Source organism: Tupaia chinensis, unplaced genomic scaffold (genome assembly GCF_000334495.1).
Source record: "Tupaia chinensis unplaced genomic scaffold, TupChi_1.0 Scaffold144899_1, whole genome shotgun sequence".
Taxonomy (NCBI): Eukaryota; Metazoa; Chordata; class Mammalia; order Scandentia; family Tupaiidae; genus Tupaia; species Tupaia belangeri.
The window spans coordinates 1,743,762-1,755,093 of NW_006204759.1; the positions used below are offsets into that span (position 1 = coordinate 1,743,762).

Here is an 11,332-nt window from a genome sequence, read left to right on the forward strand (position 1 = left end):
TTCTCTGTTTCCCTCTAGTGAACGCATGTGCCCTATGGCAAATTTAATAATAATAAACAAAATAAAAATAATTCTCTTTTAAAAAAATAAATAGGGGGACCAGCAGTTGGTGTAATGGCTCTGTCACTGGACTCCCATGTAGTTGACCATGGTTCGAGTCCCGGACCCGGTGGCTTAAACTCACGTCAGGTGCATGTATGTGCGTGCCCAAGATCCTGAGAGGAGAATAGAGAAGGGATTGCGGTGTCCATCCCCCCCTGGGAGGTGATTTCTCGCTTTCTGTCTCTGTCTCCCTCTGTCTCTCTGGTGAGCACACGCACCCTATAGCAAAAATACTCTCAAAAAAAAAGTTAAAAAAAAAAAGAAATAGGTTTCTGTTACTTGAAAGAAAAAAGTTACAACATTTTAGTACAAAATCATGGTAACTGAAACTCTTTGAGGGGCTAGCCCTCAAAGTAGGTTACTAGTAAAAGGAGCTAGATTCCACATGACTGACCACTGTTTAAATCCTGGTCCTGGCGGCTTGAAAAACACATTGGGCACATGTGCTTGAGTGTTCCAAATCCTCACAGGATGGAGAAATGGAGGATAAAGAACTGGAGTGACTATGCCCCATTGAGGGGTTCTTTTTTCCTTCTCCTTCTCTCACTGTGCCAAGTGCAAGGACTTGCTGGCAATAATAATAATGATAATAATAAAATAAATCTTTGGTTTGGGCACAAATACAGAGTTTATAAATTCATAGATAAATGGAACTTAATTTTTGGGACCAGCAGTTAGCGTAATGGCTATGTCGCTGGACTCCCATGTGGTTGACCGCGGTTCGCGTCCAGGACCCGGTGGTTTAAACCTCACACCAGCCACGTGTGTGTGCGTGCCCAAGATCCCAAGAGGAGAATGGAGGAGAAGGGACTGCGGTGTGACCATCTCCCCGGCGGGTGATTTCTCACTTTCTGTCTCTCTCTGTCTGGTGAGCGCAAGCGCCTAGAGCAAAAACCTCTCAAAAAAATGGAATTTAATATTTAATAAGGGTATCATTTTGAACACTGAGTAAGGGATGGGCCATTCAGTAAATGCTGTGGAAAAACTGTCTATCTGGAAAAAAAAGTTAGAATGCTCTCATGCAAAATTAATTGTAGATGAGACCAGTAGATGGCGTAATGGTTACGTTCTAGACACCCATGTAGTCAACTGTTGAGTCTTGGACTCAGCCAGCAGGTGACATGGTGGTTGAGGCACTGGACACTCCCATAGGGTTGACTACGGTTCAAGTCTGGACCTGGTGGCTTGCTTTCTCACTATCCCCCCCCCCTTGCTATGTCTCTCTCTGGTCAAATTAAAAAAGAATGAATAAATAAATAAAATTAAATAAAATAATTATCAAAAAAAAAAAAAAAAAAAAAAAGCTCACGCAGGACCCTTGCCAAAATCCTGAGAGGAGAATAGAAGAGAAGGGATTGTGGCATGGCCTTCACCCCAGGAGGTTATTTCTCTCTTTCTGGCTCTCTGGTGAGCACATGAACCCTATACCAAAAATAAAACTCTATTTGGAAAAAAAAAATTAATTGTAGATCTGTAATTATAGCATAACATCACATTGTATAGCTTAAATATATATAATTTTTAGTTGTTAATTATAACTTCAACAAAGCTAGGGAAAAAACTGCCAATAGATGAGAGAGCTAAAAAGTAAAACAGGGGCTGGCAGGTGATGTGGTGGTTAGGGGCACTGGACTCCCACATGGTCGACAACAGTTCAAGTCCTGGACCTGGTGGCTTGTTTCTCATTTTCTCTCTCTGTTCCCCTCCTGTCAAATAAAACAAGTAAATAAATAAAGTTAAAAAAAGATTTTAAAAAGTAAAACAAAACTACAAGGGCCTGGGGCCAGCAGGTAGTGTGGTGGTTAAGGAGCTAGAATTCCCACATGGCCAACCATGGTTCGAGTCCCGAAGCTGGCAGTTTGCTCTCTCTCTCTCTGGCAAAACTCATGTGAAAAAAAAAATAGGGGACCAGCAGTTAGCGTAATGGCTATGTTGCTGAACTCCCATGTAGTCGACCGCGGTTCGAGTCCCGGACCCAGTGGTTTAAACACACACTGGGTCCGTGTGCGTGTGCGCCCAAGATCCTGAGAGGAGAATGGAGGAGAAGGGATTGCGGCGTGGCCATCCCCTCTGGGGGGTGATTTCTCGCTTTCTTTCTCTTTGTCTCTCTCTGTCTTTCTGGCGAGTGCACACGCCCTATAGCAAAAACCTCTCAAAAAATAATAAGAATAAATAAATGAATAAAATAATAATAATAAAAAAAACCCTGCAAGGGCCCGCTGTAAGGGCCAGACAGAGCCATTGCTTGGGAGGCTGGAAAGCACATGGAAATCCCAGGTTTGGCTCCCTGGCAACCTGAACATACCAGGCATATGTGTGTGATCCTAGCTAATTATGAGACTGGGGCAGGAGGAGGCTTGAGAGAGTCCTGGACTCGGCAACTTGAAATTCATACCAGGTATATGTGTATGTATGCCCAAGATCCCTAGAGGGGAGCAGAAGAGAAGGGACTGTGGGGTGGCCATCCTTCCTGGGGGGTGATTTTTTTGCTTTCTGTCTCTTTGGCGAGTACGCATGCCCTACAGCAAAAATCTCTCTGGAAAAAAAATTGCTTGTGGGGCCAGCAGGTGCTGTGAAGGGCTGCAGCTGTCCGGCTCTCTCCTGGGCTTGCTGGGTGGCCAGGGCGGGCAAGGGAGCTCAACACAGCTGCAGCCAAAGAGCAAGCCGAGTCGGCCATGGGCAAGTCAGCTTCTAAAGAGTTCAACCATGAGGTCTTGAAGGCCCACAAGGAGTACCAGAATCAACACGGAGTCCCCCACTGACACCCTGCAAGAAGCTCAACCGGGAGGCTCAGCAGTACTCCGAGGGCCTGGCCAGCATGAGGACCCTCAATCACAAACCAGAGCCCAGTTCCCGCCAGGGTGAGGAGAACCTGGCCTGAGCATCCTGCCATCAGACAGGAGATGAGGTGGCTTGGTAGAAGGTACCGTGAAGTCAAGAACTACAACTTCCAGCAGCCGGGCTTCACCTCAGGGACTGGACACTTTGTGGCCATAGTTTGGAAGAATACAAAGATGGGAGTGGGGATGGCATCCGCAAGTGTCAGGCCGTCCTTTCTGATGGCCAGATACTGCCATCAGGGCTGCTTTGGAGAAAATGTCCTGCTTCCAAAGAAGTAATTTGTCAGATAGGATGGGAAGGTGGCAAACTTAGGAAAGTGGGTATCACGTGCCCGAAACAACACAAACCCAGCTGCGTCTTCCCTGCGGGTGTACATGCTGGTGTGTGCGATGTGCGCGAGCATGTCTTGTACACACCTGGATACACAGTTCGGTGTGAGCTCATCCTTATTAAAGGAACAAGCCTAGGATGCATTCACCCTGTTGATGACCTAGACCACCATTCCTTGGATTTGGGCGAGGAGCAGAAGGAATGATTTTTAATTTTTCTGTTTACTTTTAAAGCATACTTCTTTTGTATCTTTCTTAGTTTTTATATCCATCCCTAGACTTTCTGTATTCCAAACATTTGTGATGTCGAGAAGTGACATTCATTTTATGAGATCTTCATGCACTATAGTCTCCTTTTGGTAGACATCGAAGAGTATTAAATCCTCATTTAAATGTGAAAAAAAAAAGAATGACAGATATGGCTATATAGAAGTTAAAACACACACACACAATTTATACCCTATAAAAGACAACTAAATAAAGTCAAAAGCAGATAACAGAGTAGGAGAAAAATCAGTAACACATACAGCAACGAATGATGTAGCCAGACCTGTGAAGATTTCCCATAAATTAACGAGACATAACTCACTAGAGAAATGGGCAAAGGATACAAATCAGCAATTCACAGAATACAAATGATCTGTACTGTTAGAAAAAGAGCATTACATCATTAGTAATCAGATGTTTTGTTGTTTGCCTTACAGTTGGCAAAAGTAAAGACTGTTGTTTTCTAATGTTGGTGTAGATACAAGAAAGAGATTTCTGAATACTGTTCATGGTAAACTGGGAGAGTCTTCCTGGAAGGCAATGTGGCAGTATCTATTCCAATGAAACTGCTTATAACCATTGATGCAGCTATTCCTTGTCTAAGAATTTACCTTAATTTCTTAAATATGTATAAAAAAACACACATAAAGATCATTCAGTGCAGCATTAATTGTATCTGTAAACTAAAATAACTAGAAGTAACTTGACTGTCCATCAATAAGATGAAGAATAAGTAAATTGTGATACAATTATACCAGCAATATTATACACTGTTGAGGCAGCTCAACCATGAGGAACCCACATGGCTCACTGCATGGTTCTAGTGCTAGATTAAGAGACTTGAAAAACATCCTGGGTCGGGAACCAGCAGTTAGCGGAATGGCTATGTCGCTGGACTCCCACGTAGTCGACCGTGGTTCGCGTTCCGGCCCCGGGGGCTTAAAACTCACGCTGGGCGCGTGTGCGTGTGTGCCCAGATCCCGAGAGGAGAATGGAGGAGAAGGGATTGCGGCGTGACCATCCCCCCTGGGCGATGATTTCTCGCTTTCTGTCTCTATGTCTCTCTCTGTCTGTCTGGTGAGCGCACGTGCCCTATAGCGAAAACCTCTCCAAAAAAAAAAGAAAAAGAAAAAAAAAAAAAAACATCCTGGGTGCATATGTGTGCATGACCAAAATCCTGAGAGAACCTGGAGATGGGGTTGCAGTGTGGTCATCCCCCCTGGGGAGGCTTTATCATTTTCCCTCTCTCCCTCTCTGTCTTTGGCAAGTACATGTGCCCTATAGCAAAAAACCCCCAAAAAACGAAAAAACAAACACACACACACACACACACAAAACACACTCATGCATTTTCTTTCTTTCTTTTTTTTTCTTTTTTTTTTTTTGAGAGGTTTTTGCTATAGGGTACATGCACTTGCCAGAAAGACAGAGAGAGACATAGAGACAGAAAGCAAGAAATCACCCCCAGGGGGGATGGCCATGCCATATCCCTTCTCCTCCATTCTCCTCTCAGGATCTTGGGCACGCATGTACATGTGCCCAGCATGAGTTTAAGCCACCAGGTCCGGACTCGAACTATGGTTGGCTATGTGGAAGTCCCGCGACAGCCATTACGCCAACTGCTGGTCCCTAAGCATGCATTTTCAAGTTCAAGGTTGATGTCTTTATCTTTGTGCTGGGCACTAGCTCAGTGCCCGTCACTTAGTAGGCACACAAATATGGCGAATGAGATAATAAATTCAGTTTTTTTTTTTTTGGAGATGTTTTTGCTATATGGCGTGTGCGTACACCAGAAAGACAGAGAGAGAGAGAGAGACAAAAAGCGAGAAATCACCTCCCAGTGGGGATGGCCATGCTGCAATCTCTCCTCCTCCATTCTCCTCTCGGGATCTTGGGCATGCACGCACATGTGCCCAACATGAGTTTAAGCCACTGGGTCCGGAACTCGAACCACGGTTGGCTATATGGGAGTCCAGCGACATAGCCCTTATGCCAAGCGCTGGTCCCAGTAATGAGCTCAGTTTTGAGTCTTGCCAGTACAGGTACTTGGTATCATTAGGGTTATACTTGTTTATTTTAATTTTTTATAAACGTAAGCTATAAATATGTTATCATTGTAAAAGAGTGAAATAATAGTTAATAAAGTAAAACATGAAAGTTTCCTCTGAGGCCAGCTGGTAGTGGTTAAGGCACTGGACTTTTCACAAGGCTGACCATGGTTCAAGTCTGGGTCCTAGCAGCTTGAAAATCACTCTGGACGCATGTGCAGGTGTGCCCCAAATCCTGAGAGGCGAATGGAGGCAAAGGGACTATGGCATAGCCACCCCTCGTGTGTGTGTGTGTGTGTGTGTGTCAAAGGGACTGTGGCATAGCCACCCCTCGTGTGTGTGTGAGTGTGTGTGTGTGTGTGTGTGTGTGTGTGTGTGTGTGCTCTCTCTCTCTCTAGCAAGGGCAGTGGCCTATAGCAAACAAACAAACAAAATGACAAAAAAAGAATCCCTGACTTACTACTATCTATCTCATCACTACAAGCACTACCACTTCCCAAACGAGACAAGAACTCTGTGATTTACCTCCATTGGCCCATCCTGCTCTTTGTACTATTGCTATATGGCTTCTAAATGATTTAAATCCCATAAAACATGATTACCATCATAATTTTAGATGATTAAAAAAAAAATCCATCTATTTACCCTCTCTGGTATTTTCATTCCTTCCTACACCTGCATGCTTCCATTTAAGATGATTTTTCTTTAACCTGAAGAACTTCTTTCGGTATTTCTTGCAACTATGATTTTTGGATGTAGTCTGTCAGATATTTTTGTCTGAAAAACTTTATTGGCATTTATTTTTCAAAGGTATTTTCACTAGGTTGACACCTTTTCACCTTGGTTGACAAGGTTTGGTTTTTCGTTTGGCTTTAATTTTGCCACAGGGTGAGGGCACTCGTCAGGAGGAGGGAGAGGAAGACGGAGTGTGAGAGCCAGCATGTGCGCAGGCATCCCGAAGGGGGGATGGCCAAGCAGCAGTGATCCCTTCTCCACTTTCCTCTTGGCATTTTGGGCATGCACACACGCGTTTTCCATGCTGCTAGGTCTAGGACTCAAACTACCTGGATGGCCATGCGGGATCTAGCTGTCTTAACCACTATACCATCGGCTGGCCCAACAAGGTTTTGATTTTTCATTTTTCTTTCAGCATTTTAAATTTATCGTTCAATTTTCTTCCATTTTCCATAGGTTAGTTGAAAAATCAGCTCAAAGTCTTATGCTTAGTCTTATGAAGGTAATGTGTCTTTTCTCATTTGGTTGTTTTTCAGTATTTCCTTTTTCTTAGTTTTTGATAGTTTGAGTCTGATGTCCCTAGACGTGGTTTTATTTATATTTATATTGCTTGGGATTTGCTGACCTTCTGGAATCTGTAGGTTGCTGTCTTTAATCAGTTACAGAAATATTAAGGTCATCTCTTTAGAATATTGCTTCTGCCCCACTCTCTTACTCTCGAGCCTCCAATTAAAGCATATTAGGGGCCCAGCAGATGGCAAAGGTGCCGGACTCCCGCATGGCCTACCACAGTTTGAGTCCCAGACTTGGTGGCTTGCTTTCTCACTTTTCCTTTCTCTCTCTGGAAAGTACACATTCCCTACAGCAAACTAAAAAATAATGATGATAAATAAAATTAAATAAATTAAAAAAATTAAAGCATATTAGACCATTCGACTGGGTCCACATCTCTTTCATGTGCTGTGCTATTTTTTTCCACTTTTTTCTCCCCATGCTGCTGCTGCTGCCTTTTTTTTTTTTTTTTTTGGAAGTGGTTTTTATCGAGGTCAGCGTGTCTACGAGACAGAGACAGACAGAAAGCGAGAAATCACCCCCCCAGGGGGGATGGTCACGTCGCAATCCCTTCTCCATTCTCCTCTCGGGATCTTGGGCACGCACGCACACACACACGCCCAGCGTGAGTTTTAAGCCACCGGGTCCTGGACGCAAAATGCGATCGACTACGTGGAAGTCCAGCGACATAGCCATTACGCTAACTGCTGGTTCCCTGCCTTTTTTTTTTTTTTTTTTAAACTGACCTATAAACCAGTTTACTAATCCTATGTTTCACTGTGTTCAGTTTGTCATCAACCTTAAGAACTGAGTCCATAACTTCAATTATGGTACCTTTAAGTTCTAGGAAGTTTACTTAATTATTTTTTTATAGCTTCTAATATCTCTTGAAATCTATCTTTTTGGGGTTGGCAGGTGGTATGGTGGTTAAGACACTGGACTCCCACATGGCTGACTGAGGTTGAGTCCTGGACCTGGAGGCTTGCTTTCTCACTTTCCCTTTCTCTCTCTGGTTAAATAATAATAATAATAATAATAAATGATATTAAATAACTCTTTAAAGTACAATCTGTCTTTTCATCTACACTGTTCATCTTTCCTTCTATTTTCTTAAGTGTATTAATCATAGTATCTTTTTAAAGTTCATTAATTTATTTCGTGAATTTTGTAAGAGAAAGAGACAGGGAAAGACAAACACCTCTGACGGGGTCTCAAGCCATGAATCTCTTCCCGGTTTTCCGAGCCAGGCCAGCTCTCAAGCACATGCCTGCACACCTGACACATACAGGGCGACCTGGGAAACTAACCCTGATTTTCCATGTGGCCCTAGCATTGCACAGAGGTGTGCTGCCACCGTGCCACCACGACCAGGCCCGTAGTTATTATCTTTCTTAACAGTCCCTTATTTATCTATCTATTCATTTGTTGTGATTTCTGGGCTACTGGGTCCAGAACTTGAACCACAGTTGGCTATGTGAGAGCCCAGTGCCTCAACCACCATGCCACTGCAGGCCCCAAGGCTCATCATTTTAAATTTTTTCAGTACTAACTCCTATATGTGGACATCAGTTGATCTGTTTCTAATTTTATTTTATTTTTCTAGAACATCAGTCCTTTTTATGTCCTTTTGTATATCTAGTAATTTTTTACTGTATTATTTTTTTCTGGAGAGGTTTTTGTTATAGGGCACATGCGTTCGCCAGAAAGACAGAAAGATGGGGCCAGGAAGTGGCATGATAGTTAGAGGTACTGGATTCCCACATGGCCTACCAGTTTGAGTCCCGGACCTGGTGCTTTGCTTTCTCGCTTTCCCTTTCTCTCTCCCTCTCTCTCTGGTCAAATTAAAAAAAAAAAAATAATAATGATAATGAATGGAATTAAGTAAATAAATAATTCTTAAAAAAAAAAAAAAAAAAGGACAGAGAGAGACAGGGAGACAGAAAGCGAGAAATCACCCCCCAGGAGGATGGACATGCCGTAATCCCCTCTCCTCCATTTTCCTCTCAGGATCTTGGGCATGCACGCACACGTGTCCGGACTGAGTTTAAGTCACCAGGTCCGGGACTTGTGCCGCAGTCGACTACATGGGAATCCAGCAACATAGCCATTACACCAACTGCTGGTCCCTGATTTCTTACTTTCTATTTCTCTCTGTCTCACCAGCAAGTACACACACCCTATAGCAAAAATCTAAAAAAAAAAAAAGGAAAGAAAGGAGGGAAGAAACTTACTATTCATAGTACTACAAAGGACAAGGTTTTGGAATAGATTTAATATGGGTGTAAGGAGAAGGAAGTCAGGCATGACTTCAAGGTTTCTGGTAGCAACTTCACAGATGTTGGTATGATTCACTAAGGGATTACAGATGATCTGACAGAGATGAGAGGCAGACATGAATTTGTTTTTTAAATACAGAATGGCTCCTAGGTTTCTAGTTTTAGGAACGGAACATAAGGCAGTACGATTCCCCATGGCAGGGACCACTGGAAGAGAATCTAAATTTGAGGGCCAGATCATCAGGTTGGTTTTGGATATACCGAATTTCAAGAATCTTTGAGACTTTTATATTGTCAGCCGGACTGAGAAATTTGAGTCTCAGAAGAGAGCTCAGGGCAGGAGATAGGATTTTTAAAAATTTATTTAATTTTATTTATTATCAGTATTATTACTATTTAAATTTGAATAAAGAGAGACAGAAAGAGAGAGACAGGGAAAGTTAAAAAGCAAGCCTTTATGTCTGGGCTCTAACCACGGTCAGCCATGTGGGAGTCCAGTGTCTTAACCACAACGCCACCTGCTGGATTCCCATTTTTATTTTTTTTACGGTTTTTGCCACAGGGTGCATGCACTTGCTAGAGAGAGAAGAGAGAGAAACTGAGAAATCACCTCCCGGGGAGATGACCACACCGCAATCCCTTTTCCCCCATTTTCTTCCTGAGATTTTGGGCATGGATGCACACGTGTCGGCATTATTTTCAAGCTGCCAGGTCTGAAACATGAACTGCCATTGGCCATGGAGGAGCCCAGTGCCTTAACCACCACACCACCTGCTGGCCCCAGGAGATACAATTTTAAGAGTAATCACTAAACAAGAGGTAATTGATATGAAGGGTTTGAATGAGACTACCTGAGTTGAGAATACAGAGTGAAAAGGGAAGAAAACCCAAGCAGTAGTCTTGAGGAACTCCAATATGAAATGACCAGATAAATGCTCTTCTTTAATTTACACTCCTGTCAGTGTACCCAAACTTGCTATGATTCCTCTTGATTATATTTCGCTGTCAGGAAACTACATAAATTTATCTTGGGAAAACGGTGCCTATTATCCAAAGTTTTCACCAGCCTTTTCCTATCATTTTTGGAAATTCTGTCAAGGAAATCCATAGATCCTATAAAGGTTTAGACATTTTTCAAATTATAGGTCATGATTCAGTGGGTCATAAAATCAATTTAGTGACTCTTGGCTAGCATCTGTAAAATGAATTAAGTAGAAGGGAAAATATCAAGAGCCACTCTGGTGGCCTAGTGGTTAATGGGAGCTGGATTCTGGGACCAGCAGTTAGTGTAATGGCTATGTCGCTGAACTCCCACGTAGTTGACCGCAGTTTGTGTCCTGGACCCGGTGGCTTAAACTCACGCCGGGCACGTGTGCGGGCGTGCCCAAGATCCTGAGAGGAGAATGGAGGAGAAGGGATTGCGGCATGGCCATCCCCCCTGGGGGATGATTTCTTGCTTTCTGTCTCTCTGTCTCTCTCTGTCTGTCTGGCAAGTGCACATGCCCTATAGCAAAAAAAACCCCAAACAAACAAAAAACCTCTCAAAAAAAAAAATAAAAAGGGAGCTGGATTCTACGGAGCTGATACAGTCTGAATCCCAGGTTCAGAGGCTTGTAAAACATACCAGGTATGTGTGCAGCAGGCATGCCCAAACCCCTACAGGATGGAGAAATGGAAAAGGGATCAGGGTGTTAACTATCCCCCCACCCACCCTGCAAGTGCATAGGCCCTCTGCCAATATAAGGAAAAAAAAAGGAAAGAAAATCTCAAATTATTTCACATGTAATATGCAGCTACACTCCTGCTTACCTTGTTTTATGGCTTTAAATACTACATCAACTCCCAAATTTGTATGTCTATTCCAGGCCTCTCTCCCACACCGGGCGTCTGCCAGACACCTAAAACACATATCTGAATCCTTGATCTTCCTTCCCAAAACAGCTCCACGTGCGGCCTCCCCAGGTGTTTCTCTTTCACTCACTGTCTTTGGCCTTTCAGGCCTAAATCTCTACAGCCATATTTGATTTGTTTACTACTATTACTAACACACCACATCCCATCTGTCAGGACATACTATGGAATCTACCTCAGAATTCAACCATTTCACTGTGGGTCAAATTAGCGTCACCCCATCTCTCACCTGGATGAATGCAATAGCTACGAGCGGGTCTGTGTGTCCATT

General features: G+C 43.3%; 1 protein-coding gene and 1 pseudogene across 1 annotated transcript in view; one reads left to right on the forward strand and one right to left on the reverse strand.

The window, feature by feature from the left end:
- The window catches only part of SMYD4 (SET and MYND domain containing 4), a 68,218-nt gene that overhangs the window by 48,164 nt on the left and 8,722 nt on the right, over positions 1–11,332 (reverse strand). The window lies entirely within an intron of this gene.
- LOC106733764 (Golgi-associated plant pathogenesis-related protein 1 pseudogene) lies at positions 2,778–3,221 on the forward strand (annotated as a pseudogene).